The sequence below is a fragment of the Aethalodelphis obliquidens genome, unplaced genomic scaffold (genome assembly GCF_003676395.1).
Source record: "Aethalodelphis obliquidens isolate GAN/ISIS:26980383/991018 unplaced genomic scaffold, ASM367639v1 scaffold57, whole genome shotgun sequence".
In the NCBI taxonomy this organism is placed as follows: Eukaryota; Metazoa; Chordata; class Mammalia; order Artiodactyla; family Delphinidae; genus Aethalodelphis; species Aethalodelphis obliquidens.
In genome coordinates, this window is record NW_020838001.1 from 11925113 (window position 1) to 11940859 (window position 15747).

General features: G+C 45.2%; 1 long non-coding RNA gene and 3 other non-coding genes across 4 annotated transcripts; all 4 read right to left on the bottom strand.

Moving 5' to 3' along the window:
• Positions 1-12127: 12127 nt before the first annotated feature.
• LOC113609618 (uncharacterized) lies at positions 12128-13704 on the bottom strand. The gene is made up of 3 exons (XR_003428723.1): positions 13634-13704; positions 13225-13305; positions 12128-12369 (listed from the first exon to the last, which is right to left on the bottom strand). It is a non-coding gene; the product is annotated as an uncharacterized LOC113609618 (long non-coding RNA).
• On the bottom strand, positions 13464-13555 carry LOC113609635 (small nucleolar SNORD12/SNORD106). The gene has a single exon (XR_003428744.1). It is a non-coding gene; the product is annotated as a small nucleolar SNORD12/SNORD106 (small nucleolar RNA).
• Positions 13705-13772: 68 nt separating the features above from the next.
• Positions 13773-13863, bottom strand: LOC113609637 (small nucleolar SNORD12/SNORD106). The gene has a single exon (XR_003428746.1). It is a non-coding gene; the product is annotated as a small nucleolar SNORD12/SNORD106 (small nucleolar RNA).
• Positions 13864-15260: 1397 nt separating this feature from the next.
• LOC113609636 (small nucleolar SNORD12/SNORD106) lies at positions 15261-15351 on the bottom strand. Its single transcript, XR_003428745.1, has one exon. It is a non-coding gene; the product is annotated as a small nucleolar SNORD12/SNORD106 (small nucleolar RNA).
• Between the last annotated feature and the right edge of the window lie 396 nt (positions 15352-15747).

The following is a 15747-nucleotide window of genomic DNA, read 5'->3' on the forward strand; positions in this document are numbered from 1 at the left end:
AACGCCAACCACCCGGGATGGGGGACAGGAAAACGGGAGAGGGCCTGAGTCCTTAAAGAACTTGTTGAACTGCTGGATCAACCAACCCTGAACTTCCTCCTTGGGAACTTCTTTCCTTTTTATTTGTCACGTATAATTGGCTTCTCTCTTATTTGTGTCCAAAGGTATGCAACACCCTGCTATTCAAAGTGTGGTCCTAGAACCAGCAGCATCGGTCTCGCCCGAAATCTTGCTTGTATCAAATGGCAAAACTAAAACAATTTAGTAACGTGTTCGATGTCTTTGTTGAAGGGCAAACAATCCATGGAGTGGGGGAGTACAGCGCCTCCCGAGCAATGGGACACTGTTCCTGAGGGGTTTGGGGCAAGAGCAAGTTTTATAGAGCATTAGAGGAGGCAATACAAAACAAGGGGGACTTCCCTGGTGACGCAGTGGTTAAGAATCCGCCTGCCAATGCAGGGTACACGGGTTCGAGCCCTGGTCCGGGAAGGTCCCACATGCCGCGGAGCAACTAAGCCCGTGTGTCACAACTACTGAGCCTGTGCTCTAGAGCCCGCGAGCCACAACTACTAAAGCCCGCACGCCTGGAGCCCGTGCTCTGCAACAAGAGAAGTCACCGCAATGAGAAGCCCGCGCACTGCAACGAAGAGTAGCCCCTGCTCGCCGCACATGCACAGCAACGAAGACCCAACACAGCCAAAAATAAATAATATTAAAAAAAAATACAAAACAAGGCATGATGGGCTAGAAGGTCCTGCTTTCTAGGGTTAAGGTCAGCTCATGAAGTTGGAGGATTGTGATTGGTGTATGTTAGGATTCCTTGACAGGTGTTTCCCACAAGTGCAGGCAGACTTAGGTTTAGATCTGTGACATGAGCCAGGCCACTGAAGCAGCCCTCACTTTGTGGGTCCTGATATACAAATTCACTTTATCATTAGAAATGCAGAACCTCGGGTCCCGGCGCAGAATCTGCCTTTGAACAATGCACATTACCCCCACAGTAAGGCCTGAGAAGCACTGCTCTAATCGACACAGCAGCACGTATGCTTTGAATATTCTGGGCCTTTCGGCGGGCTGCCTGCCCCACCTAATAGCTGCATGCAATCATGCTATTGCAACCACGCAAGGGCTCCTGTGCCCTTGGCGCAGAAAGCCAACGTCTTGAGAACTGTTTGCAGCAAAGCAGGGCGCCAAGCAAGGGAGTGGGAGACAAGCCTCAGATGACTCCAACTTGGTCTTTGATTAGGTTTTTTTTTTTTAAAGGGGAAGAACAAAGAGGTTGGGATTAATCATTATCTTGTGACATTTCTTAATCCTAGTTTCTAGAGTCAGAATGTCTCTGGTTTATGATTCTCTGGCCAGGTGGTCCATGACTTGGGGGTCTGTTAACTCACCTTGCCCTGAAGAAACAACCTGAGTTTGTACGTTAATGATGACGTATCTATAACAGCGATTTTAGTACGTTAACAATCTTATTGACAACAGCAATTGTAGTCACAATTGTAGTCACAACAGCAATTGTAGTCACTCATCTGGTTGATGAGTGGTTAGCAGAGGATTGAGGTCAGAGGGGACAAGAAAGGGAATAAAGATTTGGAGAGAGAGAGATTAATCATAAACTCAGTGAGGGAACTTGGTTTTAGGGAGACTCAGTTTCATGATTATTAATAATCATATGAAAAGATGCCATGGGCACTGCATCTAGAAACTCCCTGGCCAAGTTTCCCTTGCATCTTATTGGTCAGAACTGAGCTGCGTGCCTTAATGCAAAGGAGGCTTGGAAGGTGAGTGGCTGGCTTCATCTGCCTCTAGAGTGGGAGACTGGTTCCAGCAAGGACACGAGGCAAGGAAATGGCTGTTAGGTAGGAACCAGCAGTATCTACCACAAATAAATATTATTAATGACTTTTGCAGAGATTGGACAAGGCTCAGAGGTGTGAAGTCACTTGCCTACAGTCACAGAGCTAGAAAGTACTTGCCACTTCGTAGAAAACTGGTAAATTTTTATAAATGAAGGTGGCTGAGTCAGTGCCTAAGCTGGGCCTTGAACCTTGATGTCCAATATAGTGATCTAGCCACCTCCTCAAGCTGCTTTCCTCTCGCCCTTTGCGTGTGTTTATATCTTAAATAATATGTTTTTGAAGGACAGAGCTAACTCAGTGGGCAATATGTGTCTGTGTGACTTCCTGTATGGCTAGCCACACCCAGAGTGAACAGATGGATGCCTGAGAAAACTGGAATTTTCCCAGCTGCTTTTGGATACCACCCAAGCCAAAATGCATATGGTACCCTCAGCCACCAGGAAAATGTTATTTTCACCATTTCCTGCCAAATGTCTAGCGGGCTCCACTGGTAAATGATGAAGTTTAGGGTGGAGCCAGGTGCGTGACCCTCTCTGGATGGTTAACCTTCCAGCTCAATTTCCCTCTCTGGCAGAGAGAGTCTGAGAAATTGGAGGCCCATTAGTTAGAGATGAGGAAAATTCCTTCAAAGCAAATGAAACACAAGTGTTTAGAATGTCTGGAGTTTTCCAGTTTTACTCCACATTAACAAGAGTCCAGGTCTGATAAGTGGTTTTTTGTTTTATTTTGTTTTTTATAAATTTTTTTTTTTTGTGGTACGCGGGCCTCTCACATTTGTGGCCTCTCCCGTTGCGGAGCACAGGCTCCAGACGCGCAGGCTCCGGACGCACAGGCTCAGCGGCCATGGCTCACGGGCCCAGCCGCTCTGCGGCATGTGGGATCTTCCCGGACCGGGGCATGAACCCGCATCCCCTGCATCAGCAGGTGGACTCTCAACCACTGCGCCACCAGGGAAGCCCTGTTTCTTATAAAATTTTTAAAAATAAATTTATTTATTTATTTTTGGCTGCCTTGGTTCTTCATTGTTGTGCGTGGGCTTTCTCTTCCCGGGCCAGGGCTCCTACCCGTGTCCCCTGCATTGGCAGGCAGATTCTTAACCACTGTACCACCAGGGAAGCCCCTAAATTTATTTATTTTTTATTATTTATTTTTGGCTGCATTGGGTCTTTGTTGCTGTGCGCGGGCTTTCTCTAGTTGTAGCAAGCAGGGGCTACTCTTCGTTGTGGTGTGCGGGCTTCTCATTGTGGGGGCTTCTCTTGTTGCGGAGCACGGGCTCTAGGCATGCAGGCTTCAGTAGCTGTGGCACGCGGGCTCAGTAGTTGTGGCTCACGGGCTCTAGAGCATAGGCTCAGTAGTGTGGCTCACAGGCTTAATTGCTCTGCGGCATGTGGGATCATTATGGTTTATCACAGGATATTGAATATAGCTCCCTTTCCTATACAGTAGGACCTCATTTATCCATTCTATATATAATAGTTTGCATCTTCTAACCCCAAACTCCTAACGCATCCCTCCTCCACCCCCCTCCCTCTTGGCAACCACAAGTCTGTTCTCTACGTCTGTAAGTCTGTTTCTCTTTCGTAGATAGGTTCATTTGTGTCATATTTTAGATTCCACATATAAGCGATATCATATGGTATTTGTCTTTCTCTTTCTGACTTACCTCACTTAGCACGTTAATCTCTAAGTCTATCCATGTGGCTGCAAATGGCATTATTTCATTTTTTTTTATGGCAGCATAGTATATCATTGTATATAGGTACCACCTCTTCTTTATCCATTCATCTGTGGATGGAAACAACCTAAAAGTCCATGTCTTGGCTATTGTGAACAGTGCTGCTATGAACATAGGGGTGCACGTATCTTTTTGGATTATAGTTTTGTCTGGATATATGCCCAGGAGTGGGATTGCTGAGGAACCTCCATACTCTTTTCCATAGTGGCTGCACCAACTTACATTCCCACCAACAGTACAGGAGGGTCCCCTTTTCTCCACACCCTCTCCAGCATTTGTTATTTGTAGACTTTTTAATGATGACCATTCTGACCAATGTGAGGTGGTACCCTACTGTAGTTTTGATTTGCATTTCTCTAGTAATTAGCGATGTTGAGCATCTTTTCATGTGCCTTTTGACCATCTGTATGTCTTCTTTGGAGAAATATCTACTTAGGTCTTCTGCCTATTTTTTTTTAAAGCATTTTGGGGTTTTGTTTGTTTATTTTTGGCTGTGTCGGGTCTTAGTGGCGGCACATGGGATCTTCATCACAGCACGTGGGTTCTTTGTTGTAGCGCAAGAGCTTCTATCTAGTTGTGGCTTGTGAGTTTTCTCTCTCTAGTTGTAGCACACGGGCTCCAGAGCACGTGGGCTCTGTAGTTTGAGGTGTGTCTGCTCAGTAGTTGGGGCATGTGGGCTTAGTTGCCCCGCAGCATGTGGGATCTTAGTTCCCGACCAGGGATCGAACCCGTGTCTCCTGCATTGCAAGGCAGATTCTTTACCACTGGACCACCAGGGAAGTCCCCAAGACTGTCTTTTAAATGGAAGATTTCTTCAAAAATGACATATTCTAATTTTTTTTTGGATGTGGACCATTTTAAAAGTCTTTATTGAACTTGTTACAATATTGCTTCTGTTTTTTGTTTTGGTTTTTTGGCCCAGAGGCATGTGGGATCTTAGCTCTCTGACCAGGGATCAAACCTGCACCCCCTGCACTGGAAGATGAAGTCTTAACCACTGGACCACCAAGGAAGTTCCAGAAAATGACATATTCTAATAACTCCATTGCCAGCAGAAGTTCATATTCTAATGATATGTCCAACACCAGCATTGCCAGAGGAGAGTTCATTATTTCTCACTGAGAAAGGACCCTGGGCCAGATGTCAGGAGAAACTCACTATGTCCTTGAACAAAGCAAGCTCTCTCTTTGGGACTCAGTTTACTCATCTATATAATGGGGATAGGGTTGAGGGAGGGCCCTTTTCCAACAGCTCTTACATCTCTGACAGCCAATGACTATAAGCTGTGATGCAAATACTTTTTTCCATAAGGGTCATAAGCTAGTAGACCCACAACAGTAAAAACCAGAGGGGACCAGCTCTAAGATGAATTATTTGGGTGGAACTATTTTACACCTATGTGGGTCATGGAAAGTTACCTTATGTTAACACTGTGGCAGACACTGCTCCTTCCATATTACCAGAGTTTATTGTTGCCCTTGAACATTTTTTTTCTAATTGTGGTAAAATACACATAAACATAAAATGTACCATCTTAGCCATTTTTAAGTGTACAATTCAGTAGTGTTAGTTGGGCAACCAATCTCCAGAACTTTCTCATCTTACAAAACTAACACTCTGTACCCAATAAATAACCCCCAATTGTCCCCTCTCCTCAGCCCCTGGCAACCACCCTTCTATTTTCTGTTTCTACGTGTTTGACTACTGTAGGTACCTCATATAAGTGAAATCATACATTTTCTTGTCTTTTCATAACTGCCTTATTTCAAGGATACTGTCTTCAAAGTTCATCCATCTTGTAGCATTGCCAGAATTTCCTTGTTAAAGTTGAGTAATATTCTGTTGTATGTATATACCACATTTAAAAAATCCATTCATCTGTCGACGGACATTTAGATTGCTTCCACCTTTTGGCTATTGTGAAAATGCTGCTGTGAACATGGGTGTATAGCTATCTCTTTGAGACCCTTCTTTCAATTCTTTGAAGTATATACCCAGAAGTGGAATTGCTGGATCATATGTCATATTTTTAATTTTTTGAGGAACCACCATAACATTTTCTAAAGCAGCTAAACCTTCCTACCAACAGTGTGCAAGGGTTCCAGTTTCTCCATATCCTCACCAACACTTGTTATTTTCTGCTTTTTTTGTATGGTAGACATCCTCGTGTGTGTGACGTGATATCTCATTGTGGTTTTGATTTGCATTGCCCAAATGATTAGTGATGCTGAGTATCACTTCAAGTCCTTGTTGGCCATTCATAAATCTTCTTTGGAGAAATGTCTATTCGAATTCTTTACCCTTTTTTAAAAAAAAAAAAATTTATTTATTTATTTATTTTTGGCTGCGTTGGGTCTTCGTTGCTGTATGCAGGCTTTCTCTAGTTGCAGCGAGTGGGGGCTACTCTTTGTTGTGGTGCGCAGGCTTCTCATTGCAGTGGCTTCTCTTGTTGCAGAGCATGGGCTCTAGGTGCGCAGTCTTCCGTAGTTGTGGCACGTGGGCTCATTAGTTGTGGCTCACAGGCTCAGTAGTTGTGGCTTGCGGGCTCTAGAGCGCAGGCCCAGTAGTGTGGTGCACGGACTTAGTTGCTCCGTGGCATGTGGGATCTTCCCGGACCAGGGCTTGAACCCGTGTCCCCTGCATTGGCAGGCGGATTCTTAACCACTGCGCCACCAGAGAAGTCCCAGGAAATGTTTCTCAAAATGATTCTCATTAAGAACTTGGGGGTAGGGTGAGGGTGGGTGTGCAAGACTTCACTAGGAGATTGTTCCTAAGAACAAGTCATGTCAAGCTAGCATTGTTTTTTATTTGTTTTTAATAGAGTCCATATACTAGCAGGCACAGAAAATGCACTTAGCAACATTTCCTGTAATTGTTGGAGAAAAGAATAGAAATGAGAGTAGATCCTGGTCCAAGCCAGAATGAAAACACCGTGGCTGGCAGGAGCAAGCAGTTCTAGGATGCCATTAGCAAAGAGGTTATTTTGGAGTCCTTGGGTTCGAATCCCAGCTCTGCCTCTCTACCAGTCCTGGCCCACTGGAAATAGAATAACTCTAAGCAGAGTATAATTCAAGAAGAATACAGTGGTGCTCACAGAATATAAGGAAACCACAGGAGCTAGTACAAAACCTTGGAGCTGGAAGTAGAGGGGATACCCCTACATCTGAAGGGGCCAGGGAAGGAGCATCAGAGCCCAGAAGGAGGGTCAGGTAGAAGAACATCTGGAGAGGTGTCCCCACAGGGTGCGGCCAGGGGGATGCGTAGGTCATCCTCACTCCCCAACCCCACCTCCATCTCCTGCTGAAGCTCCCACCACAGGGCTTAGAGCTGACGCTGATGTGTCCCTGCTCTAGGAGTGGTGAGCAAGGTGGACTAGGGTAAGGAGGGGACCTGGATGGACAAGGAAAGGCATTGGTAGAGCCATTTACTAACTGTGTGACTTAGGTAAGTCACTTCCCCTTTCTAAACCTCAGTTTCCTCATCTGTAAAGTCAGGATGATAATATTACTGCCCTTGCAGAGTTGAGGTGAGGAATAAATTATTTTAAAATGTAAAGTACCCTAGATTAGAGGCTGGTAAGAAATTTCAATAAATGGCATTGCAGTTATGGTGCTGTTACTGTTATGATTCAAGTAGGGAGAAATGGAGCTTACAGAGGAATGTTTGGACTTGACCATACAGTGCGACAGTGAAATATTTGAGGCAGCCTAGCATTTACTTTGATGAATACCACCACTCTCAGCAGGTAGCTCCTCTAGCTGTAAAAACACCAGGTCAACCTGGGCACAGCCAAAAGTGACGACAAAGTCCCAGTTTGCACATGCCACCATTTTAACACTGGAGCAAAAAAAAAAAAAAGAAAAAGAAAAAAATGCTCTCACCCACCAGGACCACCCCCATCCCAAACCCTCCCACCTGCAAACTGTGGCCCTGTGGCGCCAGTCTGTTTTAGCAAAAGGACCATTTGTTTAAATGAGCCTGCCAAGTGAAAGGATCCAGATTTCTCCTTTTCTCTCTTTTTAAAAAAGCACAGATATAAATAAGCCCAAGATGGTCTGTTTCTGCCATGACTAACAGATAAAGGAAAAGACAGTTGCCTTCTAAACAAACCTGCAATTAATCAACATTGGGACCTTGGGAGAAACTGATCAGGGGACCAGCCCAGGGGACCATAGGACCTGCCAATTCTACCCATCCAGGCATTACAGCCAAATTGTAAACTATCGGGAAATTTCAGAAACCCCAATTCCCGCCCCCGCCAAATAATCTGAGAGGAAAGTTCAAGTTGGCAGAGATACAAGTTACTCAGAAGGAATGAGGTCCATCAAGGCTTCATCTTAAAGAACAGATGCACCATCCCAAGCCAGATGCTCCCTGGAATGAGGTTGCCAGATCTAGCCAATAAAAATACAGAACACCCAGTTACATTTGAATTTCAGATAAATAACGATTTTTTAGTGTAAGTATGTTCCATGCAATATTTGGGACATGGTTAAAATTATCTGAAATTCAAATGTATAATAACTGGGCATCATGTGTTTTACCTGCACCAGGAATGACAAGGGCGGTGCTGAAAGGGTCACAGCTCAAACTCCAGAGGTCTTACACTGGTGGCCTCTGGGCTATATGAGGCTCACACGTGTGCATTGTTCAGTCTTCACAGTTTATAAAATTGGAATCAGTTGCCAACATTTTAAGGGTTTCTGGCTTTCTTTAAAAATTGGAAGCTCCAACCATGTTGGTGGTAGCTGCTCCACTACAACGAGAACAGAAGGGAACACGGAAAAGTGAAAACTGATTACTGACATGTTAGATGAAGGGATCGTGGGTAAATTTGTTTTTGGTTGGTTTCTTACACTGTGAGTGGTGGTCGCACGATCAGCAGCCCATGATTCAGGCCCGGGGAACTCGCCCTTTCTCAGGCTCCCCTGTGACAGCCAACCCCCAAAGTGCTGGCTGCAGGATCTGAAAATCTGGCCTATGAAAACTCCCCTGCGGGCCATCTTCCTTCTTCCTAGCCGGAGAGTGGAGGCATCTCGCACAGGCTGGAGAAACGTGTGTCCACAGCGGCCCCTGCAGACACAGGCTGGAGCTGCAAGTTCTGGAAGGGATAAATGGGATTGTAATGAACAAGGGTGGGGTATGGATTAATGAAATAATGATACAATATGGCACATGGTAAGCACTCAATGAGCACACTTCTTACATCTCCCCAGCACAGATTTTCTCCCATCTCAATGTGGCAGGAAGATTTGTTTATTCACTAGATATGAATTGTGTCCCTATAATGTGCCAGGCCTGGGCTAAGTGCTTTACAGACCTGATTTTATTGAAGGTTTCAACTCTCTGAAGCAGGCATTGTTATGAACCCCATTTCACAGATGAGGAAACTGAGGCTGATAGAGGTAAAGAATGTGCCCAAGATCCCTCAGGTAAGAGGACAAAGAAGTAGAATTAGTCTGAGGCATCAAATGTTTTGTGGGACTGAAGCTGGGGAGACAACATGCAAAGAATTTGAGCATCTGAGGCCTATCATTGCCTTTGGGGTTCAGGGAAGCAGTGATAGCAAAGCCTAGAGACTTAAGGGGGTGGGAGCTCTCTAGGGAACTTCTCTGACCCCTGGCTGGTAGGCATTTGGGGCCACTTCTGACCTCAGAGGTGTCTCACCAACAAGGAAGTCAAAAGCATTGAACTGGACTTCCCTGGTGGCCCAGTGGTTGAGAATCCGCCTGCCAATGCAGGGGACACAGGTTGGATCCCTCGTCGGGGAAGATCCCACCTTCCGCGGAGCGACGAAACCCATGTGCCACAACTGCTGAAGCCTGCGCGCCTAGAGCCTGTGCTCTGCAACAAGAGAAGCCACCGCAATGAGAAGCCTGCGCACTGCAACGAAGAGTAGCCCCCTCTTGCCACAACTAGAGAAAGCCCACAGGCAGCAACGAAGACCCAACGCGACCAAAACATAAATAAATAAAATAATTAATAAATAAATAAAAGCATTTGAACTTTTCAGAATCGGAAATTGGCTCCCTCCTGTATCAGTCAGACTGCATTTCAGTAAGAGGCTGCAATTAAGCCAAGGGTTACAAACTCAAGAGCCAGACTTTAGAAACTGCAGGTGATACAAAGAACTGAAAACACTTCTTGTTCTGGTAAAAGGCAGTTAAGTTGGAGAGAGAAAAGGAGTCAAATAAGTCAGAGTTTGTGACCTGATTCTGTCTCATATAGAGACTGAATTTCCTCATCTGTGCAATAAGAGTGAGAATCATGCTAGTTCTCACCTCACAAGGCTGTTGTGATGAGTAACAAAGTGTGCTAGTCAAGGGCTTCCCTGGCGGCACAGTGGTTAAGAATCCGCCTGCCAATGCAGGGGACACGGGTTCGAGCCCTGGTCTGGGAAGATCCCACATGCTGCAGAGCAACTAAGCCCATGCGCCACAACTACTGAGACTGTGCTCTAGAGCCCGTGTGCCACAACTGCTGAAGCCCGCACGCCTAGAGCCTGTGCTCCACAAGAGAAGCCACTGCAGTGAGAAGCCCATGCACAACTAGAGAAAGCCCACACGCAGCAACGAAAACCCAACGTAGCCAAAAAGAAAAAAAAAGAATAAACCTTTTAAAAAGGTGTGCCAGTCAAGTACCTTAGCAGTCCTGCCACAAGGCAAGCGTCTGATTCACTTTTTTTTTTTTTAATATTTATTTATTTTGCTGGATCTTAGTTGCGGCACACTGGATCTTTGTTGCGGCATGCAGACTCTTAGCTGCGGCATGCATGTGGGGTCTAGTTCCCTGACCAGGGATCAAACCCGGGCCCCCTGCATTGGGAGCACGGAGTCTTACCCACTGGACCACCAGGGAAATCCCAGATTCATTCTTTCATTTAATATTTATTGAATGGCCTACCACGTGCCAGGATCTGTGCTGCGTGCCATGGAGGGGCCACAAAGGAGGGACAGCTGCTATCTACACTATCTATCTCTTGTACTATCTACCATGGAGTCATGGTCTAATGTAGGGAGACAGATGACAAATATATATGCTACATAAACATACACATATAATGTATGTATACTGTATACACATAGGCACTATTTATTAGGCAGTGAAAAATAATACGAAGAAAAATATAAGGGAATAGAAAGTGATGGGGAAGATTGTTTTAGATAGGTTCCCAGAGAAGGTGACATTTAAGTAAACCAAGGGAACCATGCAAAGATCTGGCGGGGCTAGGCCTGGTCATTCATTCCAGGTTGGAGTGCACCTAAAGTGATGGAGGACAGTTAGACCTGTGTGACTGAAAGAGAAGGGAGGAGATGAGGTCAGAGGTTAATGGAGAGGAAGATGGTCCAGGCCATTGAGTCCAGCTTTTACTGTGTGAGGTGGGGAGACACAGGACGGTTGAGCAGGACAGTGGTGTGATCTCTGGTTTTCAAGGGCACTCTGGCTGCATATAGAGAATTAGATCTCAGGGAGCAAAGGTGGAAGTACAGACCAGTAATCAAAGCTTGGATGATGGTGGCTTGGATCCGGAAGATGGTAGCAATGGAGGTGGGAAAAGGGGTGAATGTCAGATGTATTTTAAGGGTAAGCCGGGAATTCCCTGGTGATCCGTTGGCTTCTGGGGTCCGGGTTCAATCCCTGGTTGGAGAACTAACATCCCGCATGCTGCATGGCACAGCCAAAAAAAAAAAAAAGGTAAACCAACGTGGGGAATGGAGCAAAACGTCAAGCATAACTAAGATTTCTGGCCTGAGCACCTAGCTGACAGTGTTGCGACACCTGGAATGGAAATGGTTGTGGGAGCTGCAGCCTTGGTGGAAGGGGGTCAGTTCAGGTTTGGACATGTTAAGTTGAATGCTCACAGGCATCATGGTGTCAGTAAGGTTTCTAGTCACCAAATACCAGGGGAGGATCTGCTCCCAAACTCAGTTGTTGGCAGGACTCAGTTCTCTGCACATTATTGGCTGGAAGCCAATTGCAATTCCTCACTAGCTTGTTTCACTAAAGTGAGCAAGCCAAGGAATAAGACAGGAAGGGAACTAGGCAAGAGGATGTCAACAAGTCTTTTATAACCTAATATCAGAAGTAATACCCCTCTTGGACTTCCCTGGTGCAGCAGTGGTTAAGACTCCGAGCTTCCACTGCAGGGGCATCAGGCCGTGGTGTGTGGCAAAAAAAAAAAAAAGTAATATACCCCTTTAGCGAGTTTTCTATTCACCGGATGCACTAGGTCCACACACTCAAGGGACTTGGAGTCAACATCAGGAATCAGATTAGAAGGTACAAAGTCAAAAAAACCCACAATGGAATCCTACCTTCCTAAGATTAGTCAGATCAAGTATCTGGGACAGAGTAGGAAAGTTAAAGTGAAACCAGATTAGCCCTATGTCACTAGTCTGTTTGGAACTTTCCATGTTTAAACATTAAAATTTTAAGTTTAATATTAAAAGCTCTCTCTGCCCCTAGAGCTTTTTACCTTAAGTATCATTTGGTTCAAGGTCTCTATCGCCAATGACCAAATACAACAGTATTTTGATTCAAAGGATTTTATTTTCTTTCTCCAGATAGGAAGGCTACAAAGTTAGAAATTTTTATCTAAGTTTAATATGATACTTGATTCTTCAAAACAGCCAGAGGCTTTTCAGCTCTGGACACTCAGGTTACACAGCAACCTTATGAGACTGATTCAACCGGAACCTTCATGCTTTCTCAGTAAACAGGGTCATCTTTTTCCAAGAGACCTTGCATTCCAACTCCACAGTTGAGAAACTCCTTAAAAGAAAAAAGATACATCACGATCAGGACTTCATTCTGATGTAAACTGATATAAACAGCTACTTGTTTGGAATGTGGAAGTATCTAGACTTCAGGAACTAGGTGGATGTTGAATTAAGTACCAGACCGAGGAGAGACTTCCAACCTCGAGTCTGGCACCTCACTGAAGTCTGTGTTGTTCCTGATAACGTCAAAATGTTCATCATCAATCTACAGCCTTTCTAGGTACAGTAAATAGAGGTAAGGGAGACAAACCCAGGACCACACCAAAAGTTATGTTGATTCTAGAGGGACTTAACACAAATGAAACTCATTCAAAAGATACTTTAGGGACAAATGGGGGCATCTGAAATATAAAGTGGATAAGCAGACATTAGGGATACAAAGTGTTATTTGTTTAAAAAGAAAGGAGGCAGGAGATAGAGACTGCCTGTCTCTGGCTTGCTCACTGTGATGCAGCAAGCCACTGTGTTCCTTACCCATGGGCTAAGGAACTGAGGTTGGCCTCCAGCTTACAGTGTGAAGAATTCAACCTTTCAAAAAAAAATTACAACCAATTTCAATCTCAACTCAAAAGATGGCTTGGCGCTCCTCATCTCGTATTATCTGCCAAGGCAGAATTAAGTTTTCATTTAATTTTTCCCCCTTTCTTAGGGAAAGACCTGGTAGTACCAATAGGTCAACAGTACTGCCAAGGACACGATCTTCCCCTCCTGTTTTGCCCAACTTGGAACTGGGTACTCAAGTTACTCCCAAGTGGGCAAACCCAACACCTCTCTACCCTGAGCACATTTAGTAATCATTTTACTAAGGAGGGGTTAACACCTAGATAACAATTTGCAGAAACCTCACCTGTTACAGGACAGACTGAACCAAGCTGAGATCAGGCTGCAATCAACCTACTTACGCCCTGACGCACAAAGGGCTCTGGTCCTGTAGGAAGTTAACAGATGAAGCCAAGATAAATGACTTGAATGATGAAAGAGGGAAAAACCCCATAAGGCAAGCCCAATTCCCACTAAAAAAAGCCCCACAGAAAGTAGTCTGTTGGTGGTTAAGCAGAAAACAGATAAACAGAAGTTATCTTTGTGGCCAATGCATCAGACAAAACTGGCTAATAGTTCAGTTAGATCAACAGGGTCGATCTGACGGGGAAAAAAGTTAAGTCATCAGCTGCAATGGCCATACGAGTCACAGAAAGTAGAAAGCAATGGGGATAACCTCTTTCAAAGAAAAGCAGTTAATGATGGACGTGACTTACCAATTCTCTCCCAATCCTGGATCCATCATGGTCCATTCAAAGTCTGCTTTCTGCCAACAGTGAACCTGAGATGAAAACAGAAACGTGACCGCCAGTCAGCTAGATACCCAAAGGAGTGGGGGACAGAGGAGATGCTCAAGCTGGCGTATCAGACAGAAACTGGCTTAGAGAAGTTAGATCAACATGGTCGATCTGTCGGGGAAAAAAGTTCAGTCATCATTTATGCCAGCAGGAAGCTTTTCGCCTCTACAGAAAGAACCCTGGGGACTTCCCTGGTGGTGCAGTAGTTAAGGATCCGCCTGCCATTGCAGGGTACATGGGTTCAAGCCCTGGTTCGGGAAGATCCCACATTCCGCGGAGCAACTAAGCCCTTGTGCCACAACTACTGAAGCCCACATACCTACAGCCTGAGCACCGCAATGAAGAGCAGCCCCCGCTTGCCCCAACTAGAGAAAGCCCGTGCGCAGCAACGGAACGCCCAATGAAAGAAGGGAGGGAGGGAAGGAAGGAAGGAGGGAGGGAAGGAAGGAAGAAAAAAAGAAAGAATCCTGAACTAGGAATAAGATTTGGTTCGTCTGTTTCTCTACCTTCGACTTCATGCAGTATTTCAGCACTTCTGTGTCCTGTTCTCGGCAATAAGATAGTAGCTAAAACAAATACCTCTGACTTCTGTGCTTACATTTGATAGAGGCCAGCGTGGCTGGCAAGAATTGTGGGGAAATGGCTGGGTTTTACTTAGGTGACTGCAGGGTTTCGACTATGTGTTAGGATGTTACACTTTAATGCAAGATGTCATCACTTAAAACGCGACTTAATACTCTGGGACAGCAAGGTTTAAGGAACACTTCATCCAAGAAGTCCCACCCTTAAAGTGCATTTCTGGACTCAGTTAAGGAGTTGGTAATTAAAGCAAATAGGCCAACAGAAACACATTTGGCTTTCCTTAAAAATGTCATCACACCTAAATGGGAAGGAAATCTGAAAAGAGGGGATATATGTATACATGTAACTGATTCACTTTGCTGTACAGCAGAAACTAACACAACATTGTAAAGCAACTCTACGCCAATAGAAATTTTTAAAAAATGTCATCACATTATCCATCCACTTGGAAGCTTAAGTATAAAAGAAAGCTGTTTATTAAGAAACAAGTGAAGGAATGGCATCTGAAAATGTGCCTTAAACAGCATTACAAAGACATTTAAAATTTAACACCTATTCACTTTCAAGAGATAATTCACTTATTTCACTTTGTAATAAGATATGTTTTTGTGAATTATAATAAAACCAAGCACCCAGAACACCTCAAAGAAAACCTAGTAACTAAAATATGCTAATTGGCTGCCCTTAATCATCTTTTCTTTCCCTCCAAGCTGCCTAGCAAACTAAGAGGCTCCTTAGAGCATGCGTTTCTTACAATAGGCCAAAAGACAAATGCTTACTCCAGAGGTCAGGAGATTGAAGGTTGTTCATGTCTACACGTGGCTTCCTTGAAGGCCCAGCAGGGACCCCTTCCTCCAAGATCCATTCTGTATGCTGTGATCGCGCAAACCTGCGAACCAACAAAGAAAGGTCATCAAGCGCCATCTTCCCACAGTCGGAAGAGAACATGGCAGCGCCTTTTGAGGCCGGTGTCTCAGAACTAACTGGCAAGTATTCAAAGACATCAGCATTGTCGATCTGATGGGGAAAAAAGTGAAGTCATCATTTACACCAGCCGAAGACTCCTCAGGCCCGAGCACAAGGCGCGGGCTTTTCCAGCTCTAACTGATCTCCCCAAAGGCGCTAAGGCCTATTTAGAGTCAGAGCAGAGGCAACCACGAGGAGAGGGGGCCACCGGTAGGGGCGACCGCACAAAAAAGGGAAAAAGAGGCACAGAGATCTCGAAGCGAGGTTTCCACTCACCACATACAGTAGTAAACCCTGGTTGCCGGGATGGGACGACACGGGAGGAGAAACAGAGGAGCTACGGCGAAGAACGGACAGCACCGAGGACGGAAAAGAACAATCAGCTCCAAAGCCTCCCTTATATAACCAGAGGGGACTCACGCCTGCGCACTGGGCCCGAGGCGCTTCCTCCCCGCCCCCCAAGCCGCGCCACGCGAGGCCCTCTG